The following is a 17,775-nucleotide window of genomic DNA, read 5'->3' as shown; positions in this document are numbered from 1 at the left end:
TCTCGCTGCTGCTTTGCACCGCTGTTAAAACACTCTTGCCACTCCTGGTACCCCTTTGCCCCTTTACAGTGCCTTAGGCTATTCATGCCACTTTTGTACCACTTTGCCACAGTCTAAGTACCTTGGAGCTCTTTTCTTGTTCTGATGACTGCTCCCCAGAAGTTTCATTAGAATTGATAAGAAAACCCCAATTCTGCAGCCAAAAATAGGCTGCAAATACTTCCCCCATTGATTTTAATGGGAAAACGGACAACGAATAAAACTAGTCAATGAATTGGTTTTTCCCCCTATGAAACTAATGTAATGAATTTGGGTCCTGGCGAAACAAAAACTGAATCGAAACAAATTTTTTCCTTCTGCACATCCCTAGCAACCAGAATTGTACTCAAGGTGCGGTCTCACCATAGAGCCATACAGAGGCATTATGACATTTTCTGTTTTATTCACCATTCTCTTCCTAATAATTCCTAACATTCTGTTTGCTTTTTTGACTGCTGCAGCACACTGAGCTGATGATTTCATATATTATCCACTATGATGCCTAGATAATTTTCCTGGGTGGTAGCTCCCAAAATGGAAACTAACATCATGTAATTAGAGCATGGGTTATTTTTCTCCATAATCATCACCTTGCACATGTCCACATTAAACTTCATCTTCCATTTGGATGCCCAATCTTCCAGTCTCGCAAGGTCATCCTGCAATTTATCACAATCTGCTTGTGATTTAACTACTCTGAATAATTTTGTATCATCTGCAAATTTGATTACCTCACTCGTCGCATTCCTTTCTAGATCATTTATAAATATATTGAAATGCACTGGTCCAAGTACAGATCCTTGAGGCACGCCACTGTTTACCCTTTTCCACTAGGAAAATTGTCCATTTAATCCTACTCTCCGTTTCCTGTCTTTCAATCAGTTTGTAATCCATGAAAGGACATCACCTCCTATCCCATGACATTTTAGTTTTCTTAGAAGCCTCTCATGAGAAACATTGTCAAATGCCTTCTGAAAATCCAAATACACTATACCTATTGCTTCACCTTTATTCACATGTTTATTAACCCCTTAAAAAAATGAAGCAGATTTGTGAGGCAAGACTTCCCTTGGGGAAATCCATGCTGTGTTCCATTAAACCATTCATTCTATATGCTCTGTGATTTTGATCTTTAGAATATTTCCACTATTTTTCCCGGCACTGAAGTCAGGCTCACTGGTCTATAGTGTATAGTTTCCTGGATCGCCCTTTTTAAATATTGGGGTTACACTGGCCACCTTCCAGTATACAGGTACAATGGATGATTTTAATTATAGGTTACAAATTTTAACTAATAAATCTGAAATTTCATTTTTGAGTTCCTTCAAACTCTGGGGTGCATACCATCTGGACCAGGTGATTTGCTACTCTTTAGTTTGTCATTCTGGCTACTACATCTTCCAGGTTCACAGTGATTTGGTTAAGTTCTTCTGATTCCTCACCCTTGAAAACCATCTCTGGAACTGGTATCTCCCCAACATCCTCATTAGTAAACAAAGAAGTAAATAATTAATTTAGTCTTTCTGCAATAGCCTTATCTTTCCTCAAAGCCCCTTTAACCCCTCAGTAATTTAACAGTCCAATCAACTCCCTCACAGGTTTCTTGTTTCGGATATATTTTAAAACGTTTTTATTATGAGTCTTGCCTCTACTGCCAACTTCATTTCAAATTCTCTCTTAGCCTGCCTTATCAATATTTTACACTTAACTTGACAATGCTTATGCTTTTTCCTATTTTCTTCAGAAGGATCCTTCTAATTTTTGAAGGATCTATTTTGGCTAAAATAGCCCCTTTCACCTCACCTTTTAACCATGCTAATAATCATTTTGCCTGCCTTCCAACTTTCTTAATGCATGGAATACATCTGGACTGAGCTTCTAAGATTGTATTTTTAAACATTGTCCATGCCTGTTATACACTTTTAACCTTTGCAGCTGCACCTTTCAGTTTTTTTCTATTTTCCTCATTTTATCAAAGTTTCCCTTTTGAAAATTTAGTTTTAGAGTTGTAGATTTACATATGGTTCCCTTTCCAGTCATTAGTTCAAATCTAATCATGTTATGATCACTATTGCCACATGGCTCCACCACCGTTACCTCTCTCACCAAATCCTGCATTCTACTAAGAATTAAATCTAAAATAGCTCCCTCTCTGATTGGTTTCTGAACCAGTTGCTCCATGAAGCAGTTATTTATTCCATCCAGGAACTTTGTGTCTCTAGCAGGTCCTGATGTTACATTTGCGCAGTCAATACTGGAGTAATTGAAATATCCCATTATTACTGCACTGCCAAATTGGTTAGCTTCCCTAACTTCTCATAGTATTTCATCATCTGTCTAATCATTTTGGCCAGGTGGATGGTAGTATACTCCTATCACTATACTCTTACCCAACATACATGGGATTTCTACCCATATAGATTCTACTGAGCATTTAGTCTCTTGTATGATCTTTATCCTGTTGGACTCTATTTCCTCCCTGACAAAGTTCCACACCTCCAGCAAGTTGATCCTCCCTATCATTGTGATATAATTTATACACTGATATAGCACTGTCCCATTGGTTATCCTCTTTCCACCAGGTCTCTGAGATGCCAATTATGTGTATCTCATCATTCACTGCTATACACTCTAACTCTCTCATCTTACTTCTTAGATTTCTGGCATTGGCATAAAGACATTTCACGGTCATTTTTTGTTCGTATTAACAACCTGTTTTTCAGTTGATAGAGATAATTTGGAATTCTTTAGCTCAAGTGATTCTTTACTTATAGGACATGGACTACTTTTGCTTTTATTGGAACCACTCTGTTGGGATGCCCTAACTCTCCTGTTTCATTAGTATCCTTCAAGGATACATTTCTCTGAACCATGCACTGCTAAGAGACTATCGGCATTCTCCCTTGTTCTAGTTTAAAAGTTGCTCTATCTCCTTTTTTTCCCCTGCAGAATGAACCTTAAGACCATATATACTTGCGTATAAAGTCTATTCACATATAAAATGACCATCGATTTAACCCACTAAACCGGGAAAATGTGAAATCCACATATAGGCAGAGGTTCAAAATTTGATAGCCTACAGTGGTGCTTGCAATAACTGTCAAAAATAGGCCAGGTATGTATCCTTTGCCTTTTAATATCACCCTAATGATATAGGCATAATTTTGCCTTACTTTTAAGAACTTTAAGATGGACATTACATTCAGAAAATATTCAGACCTCCTTCACTTTTTCACATTTTGTTATGTTGCAGCCTTATTCTAAAATGGATAATATGCAATCTATACACAATACCCCATAATGTCAAAGCAAAATAAAGTTTGTAGAAATTTGTGGATGTTAATTAAAAATAAAAATCTGAAATATCACATTTACATAAGTGTTTAGACCCTTTGCAATAACACTCAAAGTTGAGCTCAGGTGCATCCTGTTTCCATTGTTCATCCTTGAGATGTTTCTCCAACTTGGCTGGAATCCACCTGTAGTACATTCAATTGATTGGACATAATTTGGAAAGGCATGCATCTGTCTACATAAGGTCCCCACAGTTCAGAGTATATGTCAGAGCAAAATCAAAGCCATGAAGTCGAAGGAATTGTCTGTAGACCTCCGGGACAGAATTGGGTCGAGGCACAGATCTGGGGAAGGATACAGAAAAATTGCTGCAACATTGAAGGTCCCAAAGAACACAGTGGCCTTAATCATTCTTAAATGGAAGAAATTTGGAATCACAAGGACTCTTCCTAGAGCTGGCCGCCCACCCAAATTGAGCAATTGGGGGAGAAGGGCCTTGGTCAGGGAGATGACCAAGAACCCGCTGGTCACTGACAGAGCTGCAGAGTTCTACTGTGGAGATGGGAAAACCTTCCAGAAGGACAACCATCTTTGTAGCGCTCCACCAATCAGGCTTGTATGGTAGAGTGGCCTGACGGAAGCCACTCTTCAGTAAAAGGCACATGACAGCTCACTTGGAGTTTGTCAAAAGACACTTAAGGGACTCTCAGAGCATGAGAAACAAGATTTGCTGATCTGATGAAACCAAGATTGAACTTTTTGGCCTGAATGCCAAGTTTCATGTCTAGAGGAAACCAGGTACCGATCACCTAGCAAATAACATCATAATGGTGAAACATGGTGGTGGCATCATGCTGTGGGGATGTTTTTCAGCTGCAGGAACTGGGAGACTAGTCAGGATTGAGGGAAAGATGAATGGAGTAAAGTACAGAGAGATTCTTGATGAAAACCTGTTCTAGAGTGCTTTGGACCTCAAACTGGGGCAACAACTCACCTTCCAACAGGACAACGACCCTAAGCACACAGCCAAGACACTTCAGGAGTGGCTTCTGCACAAGTCTGTGAATGTCCTTGAGTGACCCAGCCAGAGCCTGGACTTGAACCCGATCAAACATCTCTGAAGAGACCTGAAAATAACTGTGCATCGACACTCCCCGTCCAATCTGACAGAACTTGAGAGAATCTGCAGTGAAGAACAGGAGAAAATCCCCAAATCCAGATTTGCCAAGATTGTAGCATGATACCCAAGAAGACTTGAGGCAGTAATCGCTGCAAAATGTGCCTCAACAAAGTGCAGAGTAAAGGGTCTGAATACTTATGTAAATATATTTCAGTTTTTTTTTTTAATTTGCACAAATTTCTAGAAACCTGATTTTGCTTTGACATTCCGGGGTTTTGTCTGTAGACTGAGGAGGGAAACAAATGCATATTATCCATTGTAGAATTAGGATGTAACATAACAAAATGTGGAAAAAGTGAAGAGGTCTGAAACTTTCTGAATGTACTGTAGCTTACTCATTTTGTAAACATCTCGATGTCCTATTGTGATGCTTGTCAATGGAGAAGAAAATAAAATAGGAGAAATATCCAGGTTAGTTGCAAATGAAGGCTCAGAGCACCAGAACCCCAGTAGAGATCAGTTTTGATTTAGGTGTGAAAAATGCCAAAACAGTGACTTAAATAAAGCATTCTGTCCCAGGTTATATTTTCAGAAACTAAATAAAATAAGTGTTTTTGGAACTGATGTCAGCTCTTATTGCTACAAATATTTTTTTTTTACCCATAACACTAATGACTGGGAGCATAATTATTGAATAGTAGTAAAGTTCCATATTTGTTTCAGTTCAAGAGGGATTATGAGGTTTTTCCACAATACCATGGCCGTAAACAACTGTTTAAAATTTGCTGCTCCTCACAGAATCACGGGAAACCATCAAACACTGCCAAAACTGGCCACAGGAGAAAGGAGCTGGAGCAAGCGGATGGACAGAGACTCCTCACCTCCCTTTCCTCCATACTAATTACTCTGATCCCACCAACACTCAAGACTACAACCCCAGATAAATCCTTTCTCCTAACCACTAGCTGGAAAGAGTAGCACTTCATAGTGCATCAGCCTCTTTTGATAACAAGCTGGTTGAACAGTGTGAGACAAAGTGGAGATCACTCAATGGTCTTCCAACTCACTTTCCTCTTCCTGGTGGCTGAGAGGACTGGGAATAAGAGATAATTGGTAGAGCGAAAGAGAACAGGGAGAAAAGATCAGGCTGGGGAAAGAGTAAGGAGAATGATCCATGGATGAAGGCAGGGGGAGAAGGAAGGTATAAGAGCTTACTAGTGAAAATGACAGAAAGAAAAGAAATGAAAGGCTGAGTGATGAGGCTAGGGGAACAGGGGAGAGGACACAAGGAGTGCAGGTAGGAGGGATGACATAGGGGAAGGGGCTGGTGAGGTTAGGAGAGAGGCTAAGTAGAAACATAGAACATGATGGCAGATTGATATATGTACCTGAGCTTGAGAACTAACATGGAGAAGGCAATTGACCCAGAATCCTTTGCTATCTTAGCCTTCCTGGCTATATGAACTTCAAATGACTTACTGAGCCTGACCTGGAGGAATTCCAAAGAAACCTTGTCAGCAGTTGAAGCTGGCGACACTCTGTGATGCCTAATTATAGGGTCAAAAAAGCAGAAGGCAACGGTTGGAACTTCAGGCTTTACTGTCACTATAGAGGCACCATTTTCAGGGGCATCTGTAAACACAGCCTAAGATGTGATAATTGCCCTGACCAACAAGATTCTAACAGAACAAAGGACTACCTAAAGAGTGAGGTAAATGGGCCCCACCTTGGAGGAATAATCAAGATAGCTTAGGGATAATCTTATCATGCTGTTGACATGACAACCTATGTAAAATTATTCTCTGGGTAGTCACGCACTCTTAGAATTTCTAACCTAGCACTATGTTGTATAAAAGAAAGTTCAGTTCATGTATACAATGAGACGCTGGTGGTCTGTAAGAGAAATGGTATCCAGCATCTCCCAAGAATACTTATATTGATCAATAAAAAATTATACTTTCTACAAAATCTAAGTGTTAGATGCTTATATCCATTATGATGGATATAAGCATCATAAAGAATGGCCTGGCGCTTAACATTTTGGTGCCTGAACAGGGACTTGGTGGCTGCGTCCACCATGAATAGTGAGGTCTTGTGTCTGAATCTGCTGGACAGGCTCAGACCTAACACTGGTACTCGGACATGAATTGGTTCGTCTGAAGGAAATTACCCAGATACATAGTAATTACATAGTAATTCCCAGGAACAGAAGATTTCTGGATGACTGTTTATTGAAAAAGTGATACCCGGAAGACAGAAGAGAGAGTGCCCTCCATTGTGGTGGGGGATGACAGATCTGTTTGTAAGTATTTAATCAGGCCTACATAGTCAACTTGTAAGTATAATTTTGTAGTTCATAAGTAAAAGATTTTCTTTGGCCAATTGTAAATAAAAGTGCACTATTTATTTTGATCTGCTTTGGGGACACCCACTTGTAGATTATGGTTAGTATACTTAATGCAAACTTATTAAGAGTGATTTTGGTTTATTTGTCTGAATATTTGTTAATAAATTTTGGACTGGAAAAAAAAATACAAAGAGGTTTAAAAACAGCAACAGTTAGACCTTTGTTTTAAGTCCTTGCCATGCTTGCAGGGCAGTGGGATTATGAGAGGAACATAAAATAAAAGGAAAGTTTTTGGAAAAGCATAGTTTGGAATCTGTTTTTCTGTTTATGTCTGATTGCTGCCATGGAGAGCACATTGCAGTGAGTGGGGTCTAAATTACAATTGTCATGGAAGTTTCAGAACTTGAAAGGGCACTGGGAGCTGGAGAGTTACTGTGTTGGCAGGTAAGAGAAAGCGGGAGGTATGTAAAGCTCAAGGTGATTCTTATGCGCAGGTGGAAACAGTGGGGAAGAACTGAATGAATTGCTTTTTGTTTGAAAGTTATAAACAGACTGATGAGGTATTAAAGTTGTGGAGAAATGTTACAGAAAGCGAATTTAATGTAGTAGATTCTTTATGAAAGTTTGGTTTCGTCAGCTTTCTCTGGATGGCTAGTATTGAATTTGGGCAGAAACTAATAAGGTATGGTTTCTTTAAACGATGGGTAAATAAATACTTGTATGTGAGATAGATAAGGAAGGTAAATGGCTTTGAGGCTTTCTTGTCCCTTTTCTCTGCATATAATATGTGTTTGGGTCCTGAATCAGACTGGAATGCCTGTTAGATATCTGTGTGTAATGAAATACTATAGATACTGTTTATCTAGGGAAAGAACCTATATAGCAGAATGAGTTGACACATGCAGTTAGTTTCTGAGTGCCTTGTTCTTTGAATACAGCAGATACTTGTAATTGTTTAAACAGAGATCTGATAGAGATGAGAGAAGCTTCCTTTTTATTTTTCTGCTTTTGGTTTTCTTTGTTTAATGGATTAAAAAATCATGTGGTTAGAATAGAATAGGATTTCTTTCTTTTTAACAGGTCAATACAGTAAAGTGCGGCCACGGTTACCCTGCTTCTAACCCGCTGACTACTCACAATTTGGCCGCGTTAGTCCAACCCGTGATTCACTATCCCCTTTAACCCATTCTTACCGCCTCTTTAAATCAACGAGTAACCCCTTCCGCCCGCGGCATGTATATGAGATGTAAACGATCGGATTAGCTAATCCCCCCCATTCAGTAACACGTGCCCCGACTATCGCCTTTTTAACCTGCAGTTTAACCTGCTAATTTACCGCCTACCCCTACCCCTGCGTTAGAGGCAGGGGTATGGGTAGGCAACAAACTTTCCCCCAGCCCTCGCTCACCTGCCCTGGCCGCGTCCATGGGTGCTGGTCTCCGGGGCAGCCCAGTCCTCTCTACCCTCTTCCCGAAGCAACGAAAAGCGAAAAAAGCGAAATTTGGGCGCTGAAGCGACATTTGAAATCCCCTCGCGACCCGACACGCAAAGTTTAAGTTACTTTTCCCGCAGCCCTCCCCCGGAAGCTTGGGGGCCCGAATTGACGTCACGGCGGAAGGGCGGAGAATCTTGAGTGTGAGGGGTGCCACGGTCCGTCTCCGGAGGAGGGCTGCAAGAAAAGTAAGTTAAACTTTACATGTTGAGTCGTGGGGGGATTTCGGATGTCACTTGAGAGTGAGGCAGGGGGCAGCCCCCAGGAGGCAGGGGGGGGGGCCATGGTCCGTCTCCGGGGGAGGGCTGCAAGAAAAGTAAGTTAAACTTTACATGTCGAGTCGCGAGGGGATTTCAAATGTCATTTCAAATGTCATTTGAAATGACAGGTACCAGCGCACCCAGGATACTGTATAGGCGCTGTATAAAGCACCTATACAGTAAAATGGGTTGTGCGGGCCTAACGCTTCACGGACGCTTCTTGGACGCGGCTTACATTTGCAAGCTAAATACAGTATCGAGCGGTAGGTGAGCCGGACTGTGCGCCCGGCACTAACACAGCTCTTCCTACCGCTCCTTACTGTATCGGCCTGTAAGTTAGGTAAAATATTCACAGTAGTTTCCTACTTTACAGGTCTATCCAGTACCGAGCGGTAGGAAGAGCTGCGTTAGTGCCTACGGCACCCGCGGTTGCCGCACGCACAGTGCAGCTCACCTACCGCTCGATCCTGAACACTAATTTTATTTAAATGTAAACCGCGTCCGTAATGCCTTAGGCCCGCGCAACCCATTTTACTGGATAGAGCACCTATACAGTATCCTGGGTGCGCGGGCCTAAGGCTTCACGCCACGCTGGTATCTGTCATTTCAAATGTCATTTGAAATGACAGATACCGCGAAAAGCAGCCTTGCTCTGGGAGGAGGGAAGCGGCGAAGCGACTTACTTCTTGCTTTTGGTTTTGTTGCTTCGCCGCTGTCAGTGTCTTCCCTCCCGAAGCCAAAAAAAAAAAAAGTGAAAAAACGTTGCAGCCCCCCTCCGATGTCCGGACTGGGGCTGCCATGGAGACTACATCAGCGAAGCATAACGGGGAAGCAAAAAAAACCCAAAAGCAATTTTTTTTTTTTCCCAAAAGCGACAATTTTGTTTTTTTTCCAAAAGCGACTTACTTTTGGGATCTGTCAAGATCCCAAAAGTAAGTCGCTTTTGGACGCCTGCATAACTTACTTTTCTGAAGCCATCAGCAGGAACACATGGCGATCGTGGCTCCGGTAGCTCCTCCCGACGAAGATGGCCGCCTGCACTGGGGGAAGCGTACAATTGGCTGCTCAAGACGTGGCGTCACATCCCGTGACGCCAAACGTCGTGACGTCATGTCTTCAGCGGCCAATTGTACGCTTCACCCAGTGCAGGCGGCCATCTTCGTCTTCGTCGGGAGGAGCTAAGAGGAGCTAAGATCGTGCTGATGGCTTCAGAAAAGTAAGTTGTGCAGGCGTCCAAAAGCAACTTACTTTTGGGATCTTGACAGATCCCAAAAGTAAGTCGCTTTTGGAAAGAAAACAAAATTGTCGCCTCCTGGTAGTCTTTGAAAGTTGAATGGGAAGGATAGGGAATAGCGGAGTGGGAAGGGGGCTGGCAGCCATCCCCCCTCCTCTTGGAAAAAAAACAAAATTGTCGCTTTTGGAAAAAAAAACAAAATTGCTTTTGGTTTTTTTTTGCTTCGCCGTTGTGCTTCGCCGTTGCAGTCTCCGTGGCAGCCCCAGTCCAGACATCGGAGGGGGGCTGCAACGTTTTTTTCCGCTTTTTTTTTTTGGCTTCGGGAGCAGGGGAGAGGACTGGGGCTGCCACAGAGACCGGCACCCATGATCGCGGCCGGGGCAGGTGAGCGGGGGCTGGGGGAAAGCTTGCCATCTACCCTTACCCCTGCCTCTACCGCAGGGGTCAGGGTAGGCGGTAAGTTTGCAGGTTAAACGTGCGACAAAACGGCAGGGAAAGAGAGCGATAGTCGGGGCGCGGGTTACGGGATGCTAGGGAATAGCTAATTCGTTCGTTTGCATGCAATATGCATGCCGCGTGCGGAAGGGGTTGGCCGGGGATTTTAGGACGCGGTAGGAGTAGGTTAAAGGGGATTCGGGATCGCAGGAAGGGATAACGCGGCCGGAAAGTGAGTAAAACGCGGCTTAGGAGCAGGGTAAACGCGGCCGCACTTTACAGGATAGACCCGTAAGTTAGAAATGAAACGGTATCCGGTAGCTGTCTTTGTCTTTCCATGTGATTAGATTTAAAAGATAAATCGGCCTGGTGTGTTGCCTCTGTTTTGCCAAGCATTAAGAAAGACATTGCCTAAAAGTGTACAGCAAAGGTTAGATAGTGTGGTACTTGGCCTACCCTGGTTACAAGAACACACTCCTCAGTTCAACTGGACTACGATGGAACTTTCGCAGTGGGGTTCTGGCTGTCATGACCGATGCCTAAAGAAAGTTACACCCTTGCCATGTATGTCTACTATACCATCTTTACCTGGTCTTCCGCCTCAATATGCATCATTTCAGGATGTCTTCTCCAAACAAGCGGCAGACTTCCAACCACCGCATAGAACCTTCGACTGTGCAATTAACCTGAAGCCTTACTCGGAACCTCCGAAGGGAAGGATGTACCCCCTCTCATTATCTGAGACTGAGACCATGTCGGCCTATATCCAAGAGAACCTACAAAAGGTGTTTATCAGACTCTCGAAGTCACCTGCTGGTGCAAGGTTTTTTTTGTTGGCAAGAAGGATGGATCCCTTCGACCTTGTATTGATTACAGGGGTCTCAACGAAATTACCATAAAGGATCGTTCCCCTCTACCGCTGATTTCAGAGCTGTTTGACAGACTTCAGGGGGCTAAGGTCTTTACCAAACTAGATCTAAAAGGGGCCTACAACTTGGTCAGAATCCGTCACGGGGATGAGTGGAAAACCGCCTTTAATACCCGTGACGGACACTTCGAATACTTAGTCATGCCTTTCGGCATGTGCAATGCACCAGCGGTATTTCAAAATATGATGAATGAAATTCTGTGAGACCTACTTAACCATTGCGTGGTGGTATATTTAGATGACATCTTAATCTTCTCTAAGGACATTCAGATGCATCAGGTAGATGTGGTCAAGGTACTAAGAAGATTTCGTGACAACCACCTTTACGCAAAGCTTGAGAAGTGTGCCTTTCACCAAGAATCCGTGCCTTACCTTGGTTATATTGTTTCCAAAGAGGGGTTTCAAATGGACCCACAAAAAAACAAAAGCATCCAAGACTGGCCTCAACCCACTGGATTAAAGGCATTACGCCGTTTTCTCAGCTTTACAAACTACTACCGTACATTTATCAAGAATTACTCCACCTTAACTGTTCCACTCACTGCCATGACTAGAAAAGGTGCTAACCCTTCTAAATGGTCTCCTGAGGCCGTGGCAGCCTTCCACACTCTTAAAGCAGCCTTCTTAAAAAAAACCTTGTCTTCGCCATCTCGACCCGTATCGCCCATTCATCGTCGAAGTCGACACCTCCAATGTCTGCGTGGGAGCTGAGTTAAGCCAGTACAGCGATACCAACACCCTTCATCCATGCTCATTCTTCTCTTGACATTTTTCTCCAGCCAAGAGAAATTATGGAATTGGAGATAAAGAGCTGTTAGCTATTAAACTGGCCTTTGAGGAGTGGTGTCCATGGTTGGAAGGGGCCCAACACCAAATAACGGTGTAAACAGATCACAAAAATCTGGAATATCTATGGCATGCGCAGCGACTTAACTATTGGCAAACCAGGTGGTCATTGTTCTTTAACAGATTCAATTTTCTGCTCAAATACCGTCCTGCGGAGAAGAATGTCCGGGCGGACACCCTCTCGCGTTCCTTTCTACCAGAAGATGTGCCTGACGAACCTCACCACATTATCAGCCCTGAGAAGATGGTCTTGGCCGCCACCCAAGCGGTGCCAGCTGGTAAGACTGTGGTGGCTCGAGGTATGAGGAAAAAGCTATTAAGGTGGGCACATGATTCTCGATTGGCCGGTCACCCAGGCCAAGCCCGCATGCTATCCATGCTTCAGCACTTCTATTGGTGGCCCATGATGAAGGCAGATGTACAAGCTTACGTAGCCTCATGTGCTACCTGTGCGAGGCAGAAACCTCCGGCCGGACGTCCCTGGGGTCTCCTTCAACCCTTACCAGTGTGCCTGAAGAACCTTGGACACATATTGCAACCGACTTCGTGGTAGACCTACCCCTTTCCAATGGGAATAACATGATTTGGGTAACTGTTGATCGCTTCTCGGAGATGGCCCACTTTGTGGCTCTACTAGGGTTACAGTCTGCTGCGGAACTAGTCAAATTGTTCGTGAAACACATCTTCCACCTTCACGGCATGCCAAGGCACATCCTGTCAGATAGGGGCGTGCAGTTCACTGCTAAATTCTGGAAGGCACTTGTCAGAAATTTTAATCGTTGGATCTAACCTCGGCCTATCACCCGCAATCCAACGGCCAGACCGAGAGAATGAATCGAATAATCAAGCAATTTCTACATTCTTATGTGAACTCGAGGCAAAACGACTGGGCAGATTTACTACCCTAGGCTGAATTTGCCTTGAACTCCCATCCTCTTTCCGCCACTGGATCAATTCCATTCCAGATTGTCTATGGTCATCAACCTTTACTTCCACTACCTTTGCCTCTGTCCGTAGCTTCGCCATCTGCTCAAACCATGGCAGAAGAGCTGCAACAACTTTGGAGACAGACCAAGGACCTCTTACTCAAAGCGGGGCAGAGAGCCAAAAAGACCTATGATGCTCATCACAGAGAGGCACCTCAGTTCCACCCAGGTGACAAAGTCTGGCTCAGCACTAAGTCCCTTTGCCTTAAACTACCCTCTGCATGATTCGCGCCATATCATGTCGGATCCTTCGCTATTCTCCGATCCTTAGGAGCATTAACTTACGGTCTGAAATTACCTCCCTCCATGAAAATTCAAAACGCCTTCCATATGGTATTCTTGAAACCGCTTATCCTTTCTGAATTCTCGCCCAAGACTCTTGAACCATCACCTCTTCATGCTGAAGAAGATATTGCTTATCTAATCCATGATGTCCTTGACGTGCACAAGAAAGGTAAACACTAGGAGTACTTAATCTTGTGGGAAGGATACAGACCAGAACAGAATTCCTGGGAACCTGCTGTTAACATTCTTGACAAAGACTTGATTCGACGCTTTCATCAAGCACATCCTAGGAAGCCAAAAACTCCTGGGAGAGGCCCTACGAAGGGGGGTACTGTTGCACCCATCGGCTGCATATGCCTGCGGCCTCTCTGTCTCACCTCTTTTCTGCCTTTCTCCACTCCAGTTGGCAAGATGGCTGCCTCCGCTTCCACACGCCGACCACTCCAGCATCCCCGGACCAACAAGGGCGATTGCATTCACCATTTTCTTTCTGGGATCACCTAGAGCACACGCGCGCGCTGGCCTTCCTTTTACGTACGTCATGGCGGGAACCTCGGGGGCGTCCCCTCTGCATGACGTCATTACCTCCGGGTATTTAAACTCTAAACTCGGGGCGATTTTTTGCAGTATATCTCCTTACTTTATACCGACCCAACATCACGCATACTAGCAAATGGTTGTTTATCAGAGGCGGTGACAATACAGTGGGGGGTTCGTCAAGGTTGCCCCCTGTCCCCATTGTTATACATATTGGCACTAGATCCCCTCTTGAGGAAAATAGAAGGGTGCAGGAGGGTGAAAGGCTTTGGCGGCCCAAAGTACATTTTTAAAATAGCTGCTTTTGCGGACGACTTATTAGTCTTTCTCACGCAAGCACAAATATCTCTTCCAGCAGTGCTTGAACTATTAGACCAATACAGTAAATTCGCTGGTCTCAAAATAAATTATATTAAATTGGAAGCACTTGATATTACGGGAACACTATGTGGCATATGGCGGGAGGGGTTTCCTCTTCGGTGGGCTAGTGATGCTCTCTGATACCTGGGCCTCCGAATCCCCCACAAGATGACAAAATTTTACTCAGCGAACATACATCCATTACTAGCGTCAACGCAGACCATGTTGAAGAGGTGGCCCCCCCTGCCTTTATCGCTGATGGGCCGAATACACCTCTTTAAGATGATTTTGCTGCCCAAGTGGCTATATCTCCTTCAACTGGCCCCTTTCTGGATCTCAAAGAGGGACTATCACCATCTCCAACAGGCTTTGCGGAGTTTCTTGTGGAGGGGAAAGCGGGCTCGCATACCTATGGCGGTTCTCATGAATCCCAAGGAGAAAGGGGGGCTCGGTTGCCCAAATCTGGAGCTATATAACTTGGCCTGCAGTATTAGATATGTTGGGGATTGGCTTTTCGGATCATCCTCGATTATACCATACACTTATTTATTAGAATGATACGGAGTCCAGTCCCTGAACCCTTTACTACAGCTCCCTTCCCAGATGATCCCATCACATATGAAACCGCAGGAGCTGCTGGTACATGTAGGAAAGCTTGGCAGATGCTTTGCAGATTAGAACACTTACCGAATCAACTCACATCGCTTCTCACAATTACTGATCACGACTTATTCCCGCCGGGGAAGGGGGGAGGGATCTTCCAAAGATGGAAACAATTAGGCCTCACCTATATATTTGATATATATGACAGGTTGACCGGAGTTATTCTTCCTTTCCAAACCCTTCAGCAATGTTTTACGCTACCAGCAGGGGATCTATATGCTTACTTTCAAGTTACCCACTTTGTAAAGTCAGAGAAACTACTTCTTGCAGAAAATACCGCAGCCCAGAGATTAAGGGAGGTTGTGCAAACGGGGAAAAGACGCAAATCTACTTCTACAAGAAGTATCCTACTTCTACAAGGAGCTGACAGGATACTCTGGAGAAAAATCCCTAGTTCCGTTATATACAAAATGGCAAGACTGGTCTTTATTTTCATTAACTTATGCAGATTTTGTAAAATGTTTTGCAGACCTGCCCACGATATCAGAAAATGTACTTTTGTAAGAAACGCAGTACAGATTTCTCTGTTTGAGCTATATTACGCCTAAACGCGCAAATCAAATGAAATTTGTGCAAACGTCTCAATGTCTCAAGTGTGCAGATGTGGATAGTAATTACTTTCATTGTTTTTGGGAGTGTACAATCATATCCACATTTTGGAAGCAGATGTGTCATGCTTGCTCAAATGTTTTGCAAAAATCTATACCACCTGACCCCAATCTATGGCTTTTTGGAATGGATGATTCACACCACACAAAAATCTCTCTTCCAGAACGCCTGTTTTTATTAAGGGCTGGCCTAGTAGGGAAACAAGTTATTCTCACTAACTGGCTAAATAATGGTCCCCCAAATTACGACCACTGGTTTAAGAAAATGGTACGCTTATGCTCTATGGAGTATGCGGTTCTCACACTGGAGACACCAAAGAAGTCTGTACGTACCACTTTAATTTGGAATGCTTTTACAAAATATCTAGCCCCCCGTGTTGGAAACTATAGAGACCCATGGATTTTGGACAAGGCTCCGCACACCTGAGAGAAGAAACCACACGACTCCCCCACCAGAGGACATTTGCGCTCATAAAAAGGCTTTAGGATGATCTGTCAATACGGACTTTAAACTACTATATTAAGAATTTCAAGACATAATGGGTGAGGATGGTTGAAAAAAAAAAAGAGGGGAGGGGGGTGGGAGGGGGGAAATCAGTTCTGTGTATTAACAGTTATGTTTGTAACCACTAAACTCCTAATATAAACAGTTAAAAAAAATAAACTCTAAACTCCATTCCAGCTATGAGCTATTTATTTATTTTATTTATTTATGCAATTTTTATATACCGTTACACAGAACACAAGATACTATCTTTACGGTTTACATAGTAAAAATCATTATATAACAGTTAGAAACAGAATAAATACAATAAAATTCAAGGATTCGTTCCTGCTGATTTTGCTCAGGTTCCAGACCCCTTCGCTCTGTACTCTCTCCGGACGACCCAGGTACCCGCTCCTTGGGGGCCTTGCTACGTTCCTGTTTTAGCCTTCGGGGTCAGCTTGTTCCAGCTAGGACGCCCTTGGTACCCGCTCCTCGGGGGCCTTGCCTATTCCTGGGCCTCTGTTCCTCGGAGGTCCCTACCTTCCTCATCTTATCGCTACAGAGTGAGTATCCCAGCTTCCAGCCTCTCTCTCTCTCACCTTTCTACAGTGTGGATTCATGGCGTACCCACGCTGAAGATGGTAAGCCTCACAGGCTTACCATCTTCAGCGTGGATTCATGGCATACCCCGCTCTGCGGACCACTACCGGATCCAGTCTATTGGTGAGAGTTCATCTCCGCAGGTCACGCTTTGGAGTATCAGCGAGAGCACTCTTCTGGGACCACCCTCCTCTGTGCAGAGATACTCTGCCTGCTCCTCGGGTTATTTCCATCATCGGCTGTATAGTAAGGACTCTCTTGACTTCTGTGTCTGTACCATTAGAGCCAGCCTATTGCAGCAAGTCTCCACAGGGAGGAGCCCTGTGGGAGGTTCCATCTCTTGCTACGACCAATGGCCCACAACACCAACAAAACATAACACCTGTTTGCCATTTTTGCGAATATTATCCTGGGTTGTTGTTTTCAATGCTCTTTTTCTTTTTTCAAATATTCACACTTCTTTCTCTTCTGTTTTATACATTTCCACTCCTGTCTGTGTTTCTCATTATGAGACTGTACTCCTTGCAGAGACTCGCCCAGTATAAATAGTATTATATGAGAAAAATAATACTTTCAAACTAGTCTCTCTTTGTTTTTCCTATATTTATACTTGTTACAACATTATGTAATTACTTAACTCTGAAAGATAACACTATGCATACAAAAGGTTAGTTGTTAGCCTACACATTTTAGCCCATTTGCCATAATCACTTCTTATGGTTCTGTCTTCCCCTCTGGTACTTGGGTGTGCCACTCTTGCCATTTGTGAGTGGCACAAGAGGGAAATGATATATGTGCCTGAGCTTGAAAACCAACATGGAGAAGGCAACTGACCCAGAATCCTTTGCTATCTTAGCCTTCCTGGCTATATGAACTTCAAATGACTTACTGAGCCTGACCTGGAGGAATTCCAAAGACACCTGGACAGCAGTTGAAGCTGGCGACACTCTGTGATGCCTAATTATAGGGTCACAAAAGCAGAAGGCAACGGTTGGAACTTCAGGCTTTACTGTCACTATAGAGGCACCATTTTCAGGGGCATCTGTAAACACAGCCTAAGATGTGATAATTGCCCTGACCAACAAGATTCTAACAGAACAAAGGACTACCTAAAGAGTGATGGTAAATGGGCCCCACCTTGAAGAAATAATCAAGATAGTTTAGGGATAATCTTATCATGCTGTTGACATGACAACCTATGTAAATTATTCTCTGGGTAGTCACGCACTCTTAGAATTTCTAACCTAGCACTAT

The sequence above is a fragment of the Rhinatrema bivittatum genome, chromosome 1 (assembly GCF_901001135.1).
Source record: "Rhinatrema bivittatum chromosome 1, aRhiBiv1.1, whole genome shotgun sequence".
Classification (NCBI taxonomy): domain Eukaryota; kingdom Metazoa; phylum Chordata; class Amphibia; order Gymnophiona; family Rhinatrematidae; genus Rhinatrema; species Rhinatrema bivittatum.
This window is presented reverse-complemented; position numbering follows the sequence as displayed.